Source organism: Rhinoraja longicauda, chromosome 4 (genome assembly GCF_053455715.1).
Source record: "Rhinoraja longicauda isolate Sanriku21f chromosome 4, sRhiLon1.1, whole genome shotgun sequence".
NCBI classification, from domain to species: Eukaryota; Metazoa; Chordata; class Chondrichthyes; order Rajiformes; family Arhynchobatidae; genus Rhinoraja; species Rhinoraja longicauda.
In genome coordinates, this window is record NC_135956.1 from 23,795,295 (window position 1) to 23,807,527 (window position 12,233).

At 42.1% G+C, this 12,233-nt stretch overlaps 1 pseudogene; it reads left to right on the plus strand.

The window, feature by feature from the left end:
- The first annotated feature begins 9,154 nt into the window (after positions 1 to 9,154).
- LOC144593001 (uncharacterized) overlaps positions 9,155 to 12,233 on the plus strand; it is a 41,495-nt pseudogene continuing 38,416 nt past the window's right edge.

Below are 12,233 nucleotides of genomic sequence, written 5' to 3' on the forward strand. Positions count from 1 at the left end.
TGAGGGCCTTGTTCGTGGTAACGTCAATATAAATATCTCTGATTTGCTGAATGACTCAGTTGTTTCTGGTTACTGGCACTGTTGTCTCTTTTAGCTGCTCCTACGCCCTCCTCCCTTCCAAGCTTTCCCTTAAGGATTTTTGGTACTTTTGAAAGCTGAAATATATATTTTTTCTCTTGGCCTACGTCAGCTGCATTTCAAAACCAGGGGAAGAAAAAAGCCAAATCTGCACAAGGTTGCCAAGTGCAGCAATATTCTTAATCGCTCCCACAGTCCAAGTAAAAAAAAGTACAGTGCAATTGCAAAGCATGTGCGATATAAGCACAAAAAGGTAGGTTAACAATATTCCTCAAACATATAGAAAATGTCATAAGATCTAAGACTAATGTCACAAGGGTTGGACTGTGGTGCAGTGGTAGAGTTGCTGCCTTACCGCGCCTGAGACCCGGGTTCGATCTTGACTACGGGTGCTTGTCTGTTTGGAGTTTGTACATTCTCCCCGTGACATGCATGGATTTTTTCCGGGGTCTCCAGTTTCTTCCCACATTCCAAAGACGTACAGGTTTGTAGGTTAATTGGCTTGGTATAACTAAATTGTCCCTAGTGTGTGTTGGATAATGTAATTGTGTGGGATTGCTGGTTGGCGTGGGCTTGGGCCTGTTTCTGTGCTGTATCTCTAAACTAAACTAAACTAATCTAATTCTTAATCAAATAGGATGCAATATTATATTCTTATAGAAAATCTTTAGGTTTATGTTTATTGTTGTCACATGTACCCAAGGTGCAGTGAAAAGCTTTGTTTAGCATTGTGTCAAAACAGATCAGATAATACCATACATAATATAATCAAGTCAAACTCAAGTGGAACTTAGGGGAAGATACAGAGTGCAGTCAGGTGGTACCCAAGCTTATGGAAGGATCATTCAGAACCCTGATAACAGAGGGAAAGAAGCTATTCCTGAGTCTGGTGGCATGCGCTTTCAAGCGTCTGTATCTTTTGCCCAACGGGAGCAGTGAGACGGAAGAATGACCAGTGTGGGACAAATCTTTGATTATGTTGACTGCTTTTCCTACAGCATGAAGTGTCGATGGAGTCAATGGCAGGGATTCTGGTCTTTGAGATGGACTGGGCTACATCCACAACTCTGCGATTTCTTGCGGTCTTGGGCAGAGCTGTTCCCAAACCAATCTGTGATGCAACCCGACTTTATGCTTTCTATGGTGCATCTGTAGAGGATTGTAAGAGTCATTGAGGACATGCCATATTTCCTCAGTCTCCTGAAGGAGTAGCCTTCTTGGCTGTTACGTCAATCTGCTCATAATTCTTTAAATCCTGAAAAATCCTGAAAAAAAGAGGGCCCATTGTTCATGTTCATAAGTTAAAGGAGCAGGATTAGGCCATTCAGTCCATCAGGTCCACTCTGCAATTCAATCATGGCTGATCTATCTTTCTCTCACAAACCCATTCTCCTGCCTTCTCCCAATAACCCCTGCTGATTGAGAAACTGACAGAGATAGTTCAGGGCTTCTGAAACCAGGAGAAAGCTCCTCAAGACTTTGAGATCATCTCAATTATCCACCTACATAAGCATAAGGGGAACTATTATGTCTTCCATAATCATAGAGGAAAGCTCTTTATTCCTGACTGCTGGTAAAACCCTGGCTGGAGTCCTATTGAATAGACTGATTGCTCAGCTTGAGGGAGGAATACTAATTTTCACCATTTAAATATAAATGCCAGAACAACTTCAGGAACAGAGGAAATGTGCAGTTAAAATGGCATATCTAACAACTAAAGTCAGAGTTCATAAGTTAATAAGTTGACTTAAACCAACCTTGTCCTTGCCCAAAGCCACACAAACCCTCAAGCAAAAGTCATCGAGTCATACAGTGGGAATGAATCCGAGTCATTCTCAGACTATCCTTGATCAGACTTTGCTGGCTTTACCTTGCACTAAACGTTATTCCCTTATCATGTATCTATACATTGTAAATGGCTTGATTGTAATCATGTATTGTCTTTCCACTGACTGGTTAGTAAGCAACAAAAGATTTTCACTGTACCTCGCTACATGTGGCAATAAACTAAACTGAACTGAAGTGGGATAACAGGGCCTGCAGCCCACCAAGTCCATGCCTGCACTCAATCACCCATTTACACCAGTGCATGAGAATCCACACACACACACACAGAGGATCTAAGGCCTGGATTGAGCTCGGGACGCTGGCTCTGTGGGATGGTGGCTCCATGGGCGCTTCCACTCTACCATCCCAAACTCATGGGATGGAGTTCAAAAACAAGATCTCATGCTGACATTTCCCTCTCCCAATCGCCAGATGCTGCAACTGGACAACTGCAATTGTCCAGGCTGAATCCAATGAAGAAATCATTCAATCTAAGACATTTTGGTCTGAGTAACTGTGAACTATGATGGGTGGCTGATTAATTTTTCACAGTTTGTATGCCTCGTCACATTCCTCATATCCAACAATGAAAAACCATTCTACATTTCCTTGAACATCGCCTGCTTTGATCTGTTCTTTTCACACCTTACATGTTCTTTGCACCCTTCCATATCTCGTTTCCCTCTCCCCAGACTCTCAGTCTGAAGAAGGGTCTCGACCCGAAACGTCACCCATTCCTTCTTTCCAGAGATGCTGCCTGTCCCGCTGAGTTACTCCAGCATTTTGTGTCTATCATGGGTGGCTTCTACACTGGTTATCCTCTGGGAAAGCCTTTGACTGATTAATGAATCCTTTTGCAATCTCTTTATATTTTCTTCTTATTTTTGTTTAAGAGTAGATCTGCTTGTCTTTAGTTGTTTTTTGTTGCTTCATTAGCAGTTACTGGCTGCTCATTTTAAGTTTGTGTGCTTTCTCTGCAAACCAACTATGATAATTGGAAGGCTCCTATCAGTCTAACGCATATCAAAATAATTGGGCAGTTTAGCAGTAAATAGTCAAAGTAATAGCCATGAGAAAAGGACCTATTAAATGCAACTGAAACGATTCTTTTTTTAACTGGTTGGAGGCAAAGCAGTTGCTGTTGCAGGAGTGACGGAGGAATAGCTGGAGATGTGGCCTTCCTTGCTTTGCTATTTCCTGTGCACTTCCACAATAGAGGTTGTCTGACTCAGAAGGCTTCTTAGAGTCATGTTATCGTGTGTCTCCCATGGCAAATCTACTGGACCTTTGATGTGGCTTTTATTCTGCTCTGTCCAGTTCCCAAACTAACTAACTGTTTAATCCAGAGTGAGTTGTAGAGACTGGAAATATCCAAATCGATGATTCACAACCGTTTAAAAAAAGACCAAAATTTCATGCTTCATTCACATGTATTAGACAATCTTTCTACATAAGTCACTATTGATTAATATTGATCAATATTGATTAATGTGGTATTTGATTCCTTCTTCAGAAAACATTGGTCTGCCTCCTTTACTACATACATCTCTTTACAGTTCTAAGCAATATTTTAGGACAGAGGTTTCTACTTTGATTTGTTTTATAAATAAATCTTCAGGCTTGAAAAATCACCCTTGTATCATATTAGTGAACCATTCTTGAGCAGGAAGGGACTGCAGATGCTGGTTTACACTGAAGTAATCGCAGTGGATACAACACCTGTACCTCTAGCTCCTCCCTCGACTCCGCCTGAGGATCGCAACAGTCTTTCAAAGTGAGGCAGAGGTTCAGTTGCACCTCCTCCAACCTCATCTACTGTATCCTCTGTTCCTGGTGTGGACTCATATATATCAGTGAGACGAAGAGCAGACTCAGTGATTATTTCTCTGAACACCTCACTCAGACTGCCTCAACTTATCTGATTTCCCGGTTGCTAAACATTTTAACTCCCCCTCCCATTCCCATACTGACCTTTCGGTCCTGGGCTTCCTCTACTGTCAGAGAACGGCCCAGCGCAAATTGGAGGAACAGCACCTTATATTTTGCTTGGGCAGCTTACACCGCAGCGGTATGTACATTGACTTCTCTAACTTCAAGTAACCCTTGCTTTCCATCTTTTCCCCATCCTAGGTTCTCCGACCAGTCTGACTGTCTCCCTGGTTAAATTTTATCTCTGTTTGCTTCGTTGTCACCTACTCCTAGCTAACAATGATCCATTCTACATTTTCCTTTATCACCATCCCCTTTGATGTCTTGTTTTTACACCGTACCCTTCCTTATCTCTGTGTCTCCCTCTCCCCTGACTCTCAGTCTGAAGAAGGGCCTCGACCCAAAACATCACCCATTCCTTCTATCCAGAGATGCTACCTATCCTGCTGAGTTACTCCAGCATTTTGTGTCTATCTTTAGTGAACCATTCTTATTGTACATAGTAAGTTTGCTGTTGAGGATTAAGGCATAAAGTTTGACAACATGTGTATGTCTTCTTCATCCTAGGCATTTCCTTGGGGTTAAGGGTGATTTGCTTTTACTCCAGTTCTGCAAGTGTGGAAGGGGGGTGTTTGTAAATTAGTTACCTAAAATTGAAGAATTCAATGTTCATAACGTTAGGTTGTAATGTACCCAAGCGGAATATGAGGTGCTGTTCCTCCAGTTTGTGTGTGGCCTCACTCTGGCAATGGTGGAGTATCAAGAACCAGAGGACATAGATTATAGGTGAGGAGGGAAAGATTTAACAGCAACCCGAGGGGCAACCTTTTTACACAAAAGGTGGTAGGTACATGGAACGAGCTGCTGATTTCGAGGGATATTTGCCAAACGCAGGCAGGTGGGACTAGTGTAGAAGGGGTTTGTTGGTCGGAATGGTCTGAAGGGTCTGTTTCCGTGCTGTATGACTATGATTCTCGGAGATCTAGCACAGAAAGGTCAAAATGAGAATAGGAAGGGAAGTTAAACTGGTTAGCAACCGGGAGATCCAACAGGTATGGTGGACCAAGCACAAGTGTTCGGCAAAACAGATCGCCGATGTAAAGAAGGCCACTTCGGGAACACCGAATGCAGTAGATGAGGTTAAAGGAGGTACATGTGAATCTCTGTATTACCTGGAAGGACTGTTGTGGTTGTTGGATGGAGGTGAGAGAGGAGGTATAGGGACAGGTGTTACATCTGTGGTTGTAGGGGAAAATAACAGGAGGGGTTGGGAAGGGTGGGAAGGGTGGGTGGAACAAGGAGTTGTGCAACTCTTCGCAGAACTCCTTGGGTGGCACGATGGTGCAGTGGTAGAGTTGCTGCCTCATAGCGCTTGCAGGAGACATGGGTTCGATCTTGACTACGGGCGCTGTCTGTATGGAGTTTATATGTTCTCCCCGTGACTGCGTGGGTTTTATCCGAGATCTTTGGTTTCCTCCCACACTCCAAACATGTAGAGGTATATAGGTTAATTGGCTTGATGTATGTGTAAATTGTCCCTAGTGTGTGTAGGATAGTGTTAATCTGCAGGGATCGCAGGTCAGCATGGATTTGGTGGGCTGAAGGGCCTGTTTCGGTGCTGTATCTCTAAGACTTAAAACAACTAAAAAGAAAGGGGTGGAGATGGGAAGATGTGATCGGTGCTGGGACCATGTTGAAGGTGGTGGATGTGGGACATTACCTGTCAAAGCACTTCATTGTGATCCATGTCAGAGCTGCCAGTGTAGTCATTGAGACAGGCTACTTTAATTTTCTTCGAGATTGGAATGATGGAGATTTCCTTGAAGCAGATGGGGATGGCATACTTTTGAAGTGAGATGTTGAAGATGCAATTGATTGGCAGAGATTTCAGTGATTCCATGGACTCTACCAGGGCCAGCCACTTACTGAGACTGCTACTGAGATGTGTGTTTAGTTTAGTTTGGCTTAGAGATACAGCGTGGAAACAGGCCCTTCGGCCAACCGAGTCCATGCTGACCAACGATTACCTGCACACTATTTCTAACCTACACACTAGGGACAATTTACAGAAACCAATTAATGTACAAATGTGCACATCTATGGGACAGCCAATGAAGGATAGGTAGGATGGGGTTTATAGAACACTTTATTTGTTTGTTCAAAACACTTATAATGCATTGAGGTCATCTGATAAAGATGCATCATTGCCAGAGATCATCCAGATTTCGTATTGTAACTCATGATTCATTCAGGCTATGCCACAGTCAGCTGGCATCCACTTGACTGAATTGATTATTTGGTTTGTTTTTGAATCCTCTCTTGGCATCCGATCAACCTTGTGGAGATCATAACAGGCCTTCTTCTACAGTATGGGGGTCATCCTTCTTGAAAGCCTCAGATTTGGACTTCAGCAGACGGTGAATCTCCCTGTTCATCCAGGGTTTCTGGTTAGGATAGATCCTAACTTTCTTTGTCATAATGCAGACATCAACACATTTCATGATGAAGCTGGTGATTACGAAGTTATACTAATTCAGGCTGGATGAATTGATCTTGAACATATTCCAGTCTGTTGACTCAAGGCAGTTCTATAGCACACACTCAGTCTTTTCGGATACTGCTGTATTACTTTCGTCACCAGTACGTTGCTCTTCAATCAGCCTATAAACAGGCAGGAGGAGCACCCAATATTGAGACTAGTCAAAATGAGGGCGAGAGATGGAATGATAGGTGTCCTTGATGGTGGTCCGTAGTGGTGCAGGGTATTGACAGTCTGCGTGGGGCAGGAGACCCGCAGATAGTATTTGCAAAGTAAATCCCTGAAGTTTAGAGTAGCTTCTCCGAAAGAATGAATCAAGTTCAGTCACTATTAATATTGGACTAAGACCTGTGGCAGCAACAGACTGGAAGATTGGTCAGAGTAGACTGATCCATTGCAGTCTTTCCTCCACCTTCTTTATGCACTAGGCACATTATTGTAAAATCATGTAACTATTATCAATGTATCAACGTTATTACCAATGAACTAAAGGGCTGTTAGTGCATATAAATACCACAGAACAGTACATTTGGAGTTATACCTAACAAAGAGACCTAGTTGTGTATTGTTATAATATATTGCCGTTTACTATTCCTCTAAATAGACTGCCCATAAATATCATGGCCAATTAATGCAAAACGAACAATCTAGGTCACTTTGTGCGAGTATGTACCCTTTTTTATAAAAAAAAGTAGAAGTACAAGGCAGTTTCTGTTTAAGTTTGATTCTGATCTTTCTTGGTGGTGGTAGCACAGAAAGAGTCAGAGAAATGGCTACAAACAACCAAGTCACTGACTACCTGCCGTCCATATTTCAATAAAGTTGTTTTACTGGCTGCTTGTTTTTTCTCTTTTCCACTGACACACAACCTTTCTTCCTGCCCTTGAAGAGCTGAGCCTCTTCCAACAACCACAGGAGACTGCAAAGTTATGTTTTGAATTTTCATTTTGGATTTTTATTTCTGCCAATCTGCAGAAGATTTATTTTCATATTGGAACTTACAACAAAGAATGCAATTCTAAAAATAGTGTCAATAATATTTAAGTTAAGTGCGAAACTATTGCATTGCAAATATCTGTACTCTTATGTCCAGTTATGCCTTCTGCAATGATTGTTGCTTTAATGTCTATAAAGAATGGATGGACTGGTCTTATATTCACTGGAATTTAGAAGGATGAGAGGGGATCTTTAGATACATATAAAATTCTGAAGGGATTGGACAGGCTAGATGCAGGGAAAATGTTCCCGATGTTGGGGGAGTCCAAAACCAGGGGTCACAGTTTAAGAATAAGGGGTAGGCCATTTAGGACTAAGATGAGGAAAAACTTTTTCACCCAGAGAATTGCGAATCTGTGGAATTTTCTGCCACAGAAGGCTGTGGAGGCCAATCCACTGGATGTATTCAAGAGAGAGTTAGATATAGCTCTTAGGGCTAAAGGAATCAGGGGATATGGGGAGAAAGCAGGAACGGTGTACTGATTTTGGATGATCAACCATGATTATATTGAATGGCGGTGCTGGCTCGAAGGGCCGAATGGCTTACTCCTGCACCTATTTTCTATTTCTACGTTTCTATAGTCAACGAAAGGGTTTACATGAATATCGGACAATATTCAACAAAATGATCAGACGTGTATTCTAGGCATTATTCTCTTGTCCCTGACTGTTTGAATGCCACAATCTACAGAATGAATTTATCATTATTTGTTTAAAGCTATAGTACATTATTTCTTTAAGCTTAGATAGATAAGTCATATAGTTTATGAAAATTAGGAACAGGATGGCGATGGAAATAGACCCGTGTCTGCTGATTGCACCAGCTTCATGCAGCTTGCTCATTACAATGGTATCTGCATTGCACACTAACTGAAACATATTTGCGCATAGAACATCGAACAGTACAGCACAAGAACAGATCCATCTGCCCACAATGTCCATGCCGAACATGATACCAAGACCAAATCTTATCTGCCTGCACCTAATCCTTATCCCTCCATCCTCTACATATCTAAATGTCTAACCAAAAGTCTCTTAAATGCCACTATTGCATCTGCCTCAACACCACCCCCTAGCAGCATGTTCCAAGCACTCACCACCCTCTGGGTTCAAAACCTCGCCCCGCAAATCTCCCTTAAATTTTGCCCCTCTCACTGTAAAGCCAGGCCCTCTAGTTTTTGATGTTTCCATTCTGGGAAAAAAGGTTGTGACTGTCTACCCTATTTATGCCTCTTATAATTTTATATCCATCTGTCAGGTCTCCCTGCAACCTCCGACTTTCCGGAGAAAATAAAAAAAAAAAAATTCTGCACTGCTTAAAGTCAACCTGGATCTCTTAAAGGGAGCTGCATTGTGCTTGAAAAATCTGCAAGCAGTAATGGAGTCATAGAATGATAGAGTCACAGAGTCATACATGTGGAAACAGGCCCTTCAGCATAACCTGCCCACACCGACCAACATGTTCCATCTAGTCCCACCCACCTGTGTTTGGCCCACATCCCTCTAAACCTGTCCTATCCATGTACCTTTTCAAATGTTTCTTAAAGGTTGCAATAGTATCTGCCTCAACTACCTCCTCCGGCAGCCTGTTCCATACACCCACCACCCTTTGTGTGAAAACATTACCCCTCAGGTTCCTATTAAATCTCCCCCCCCCTCACTTTAAAGCTATGTCCTCTGGTTCTTGATTCCCCTACTCTAGGCAAGAGACTGTGTGTCTACCCAGTTATGCAGGAATTAAACCTGACCCAGTAACAATGAAGAATTAAGAGAGAAGGCCGCAACATGGTGGATATCAAGCTGGAAAAGTACAGGAACAAAAGGCTCTGTGGACGAATGTTCAAAAAGAAACTGGAGCAGTTGGCTGGAGGGGTTAAGCTTCAAGAACATGCAAGAGGTTCAGTGATTTTGCATATGGTTAAGGTCAGTAAATACATCATCAAATACCATAACTGCTCCAACCTCAGACACTGTCTCAATTCGCTGCATCATCATTTCTCACCCATCAAGAATTTTTATCCACTGAGACTCACATCTACCATTTATAGTTTTGTTGCACTCCCACGAACTCAAAACATTTCAATACTAAAATGTTTTAAGCGGTGCAGTCCTGCTGCTATTGAATATACAGATCTGGGCTCATTGTTGAAAGACGTAGATCATCAACAGTTTAATTAGAGCTCCATGCACAATGAAATTGTCAATGAACAGGCAACGTGAACCTAATGGCTCAGAGTCAGGAGGCCAGTTTAGTTTAGTTTAGAGATACAGCAAGGAAACAGGCCCTTCAGCCCATCGAGTACACGCCGACCAGCGATCACCCATACACTAGTTCTTCCTACACACACCGGGGACAATTTACAGAAACCAATTAACCTACAAACTTGTACGTCTTTGGAATGTTGGAGGAAACCGGAGCAGCATCACAGGCACATAGACTCAGACAAAAACGCAAAAACAAATTATACATAAATTACACAAAATTGCTTTTATAAAAATAAATCTGCAAACCACAATTTGAAAAAAAAAGAGATTATAATGTAAGAAAATCTACTCTTTGAAGCAAATTTTAACCAAAGGTTTGGGAGGTGCTCACCAGAAAATCCATTTTTTTGTTGTCAATTTCTTTATGTAGTAGCTTTAACTGGCTTTAAGTCAGCTGTCTCTTAACATTTTAGGACTGCATTTCCTAATCTTTCCTAAAGTGGGTACACACACGCACATACATTAAATACACTGTATGCACACACACACAGCAAAAGCATGCATGAGTACACACACACACACGCTCAAACTGCACACACTGTAAAAGGAGAGGAGAAAGAAAGTTAAGAACTTCCAAAATTCTATAGATTATGGAACAGGTTTTGCAGAGTGGAGCATGGCAAATGTAAACTCAGTACTTTGTTAAAAAGAGATAGAGAGAGAGAGAGAGAGCTCATCGGTTGGCCTAGCGTCAGTAGTAGAGAGAATGCTCAAGTGTATTATAAAGGATGTGGTGACAAAAGAATTAAAAATATCAGGGGGATTAGACAAAGTTAACATGGATTTATGAAAGTACAACTGTGTCTGTTGAATCTCATGGAGATTTTTCTGGGTGTATTTAGATTTTGAGAAGACTGATAAAACATTGGAGGTTAATGAGCAAAAATAGAGCACTTGGAATAGGGTGATGTAATGACAGGGATTGAAAGATGGAAGTCAGGGAAAACTGCAGATGCTGGAAATCTAAAAAAAATGAAAATACAGGAAATAGTAGAGTTCATGATTCAGGTCGAAGACAAAGGATCGCCAGTTGACTGTTTGTCTTCCCATAGACGCAGCCTGATCTATAGAGTATTTTCAGCTTTTCACTTATTATCCAAGGAATACATTGAACTCAGTGGCAGGCGGAGATGAGAACGTACAAATTATGCACAGACAGCACCCAAAATCATAATTGAACCCGGGTCTCTGGGGCACTGAGGCAGCAACTCTACCAGCTATGCCACTGTGTCACTGTGCTGCCCCACTCTGCTGTCATCCATGTAGAATTGATGAGCATTTTTTCCTGCATGATGCATCACAGTCCATTTGGTCAAAGTTACACCAATGGAGGGAATTGGTGTAATTGTGGGCCAGATATCAAATAATGGTGAGATTACAGGAAGGAGATTGAGAACCTTGTGATCTAGTTTCTGGACAACAACCTTTCTCTCAATGTCTGCAAGCCAAAAGGGATATTGATTGAATTCGGGAAGTGAAGGGTACACATATCACATAACACGCATTGACGGCACCAAAGTAGAGATCGTGAAAGCTATAAGTTACTAGGAGTAAGTATCACCAGCAACTTGTCTTGGTCCACCCATATCGAAGCAATGGCTAAGAAATTACACCAACACCTCTACTTCCTTAGAATGCTAAGGAAACTTGGCATGTCCCCAACAACTCTCACCAACTTTTAGAGAAGTGCTGTAGAAAGGTTTTTATTGGGATGTATTGCAGCATGGTTGGGAACAGCTACAGCCAAGACCGCAAGGAATTGCAGAGATTTGTAGACACAGCCCAGGCCATCACACAAACCACCCTCCCTTCCGTTGACTCCATTTATACCTCACGCTGCCTCGGCAAGGCCAGCAGCATAATCAAGGGTTAATCTCATCCCTATCAATTCACATCGTTGGTGTGCTTTGAGGGAAATTCCTCCTCATCTCCTTCCAAAAGAACGTCCTTTAATTCTGAGGCTATGACCTCTGGTCGGAGACTCTACCACTAGTGAAAACATCCTCTCCACATCCACTCTATCCTGGCCTTTCACTATTGCGTAAGCTTCAATGAGATTCCCATCATATATGGGGGAGAGGGATTATTCTGAGAACTGAGATAGACTGACAACAATTTGAACTCCTGCTCAGCAAAATGGATATGAAACTATAATCACGCATAATAACCAGCATAATCACGGACAAGTCTCACCCTGGTCACTCCCTCTTCTCCCCTCTGCCATCAGGCAAGAGGTACAGAAGTGTGAAAACGCACACCTACAGATTCAGGGACAGTTTATTCCCAGCTGTTATCAGGCAACTGAACCATCCTATCAACATCTAGAGAGTGGTTCTAAGCTACTAGTTATCTCACTGGAGACCCTCGGGCTTTCTTCAATCGAACTTTACTGGACTTCATCTTGCACTAAACATTAGTTCCTTTGTCCTGTATCTGTACACTGTGAATGGCTCAATTGTAATCACGTAGAGTCTTTCCGCTGACTGGTTAACATGCAACAAAAGCTTTTCACTGTACCTCGGTACATGTGATGATAAACTAAACTCAACTGGAATTCTGCCTTTTTGCTTTGAAGCTAATCTAAGGCAGTGAATGAAAA